The following is a 546-nucleotide window of genomic DNA, read 5'->3' as shown; positions in this document are numbered from 1 at the left end:
ACAGATAGCGGTGTAGATATTTCCATGTTTATTCACATAGCGGTGTAGATATTTCCATGTTTATACAGGTCGTGGTGTAGATATTTCCATGTTTATACAGATAGCGGTGTAGATATTTCCATGTTTATACTTATAGCGGTGTGGCGACTTCCATGTTTATACAGATAGCGGTGTAGATATTTCAATGATTATAGAGATGTCTGTGTAGTTAATTCCATGTTTATACAGATGGCAGTGTAGATATTTCCATGTTTATACAGATAGTGGTGTAGATATTTCCATGTTTATACATATAGCAGTGTAGATACTTCCATGTTTATACAGATCGTGGTGTAGACATTTCCATGTTTATTCAGATAGCGGTGTTGATATTTCCATGTTTTTACAGATAGCGGTGTATATATTTCCATGTTTACTGAGATAGCGGTGTAGATATTTCCATATTTGCACAGATTGCGGTGTAGGTATTTCCATCTTTACACAGAGACCTGTGTACATATTTCCATGTTTACACAGATAGCTGTGTAGATATTTCCATGCTTACAC

This window comes from Pan paniscus, chromosome 13, assembly GCF_029289425.2.
Source record: "Pan paniscus chromosome 13, NHGRI_mPanPan1-v2.0_pri, whole genome shotgun sequence".
Taxonomy (NCBI): Eukaryota; Metazoa; Chordata; class Mammalia; order Primates; family Hominidae; genus Pan; species Pan paniscus.
The sequence above is the reverse complement of the archived record's forward strand: the minus strand, read 5'-3'. Positions refer to the sequence as shown.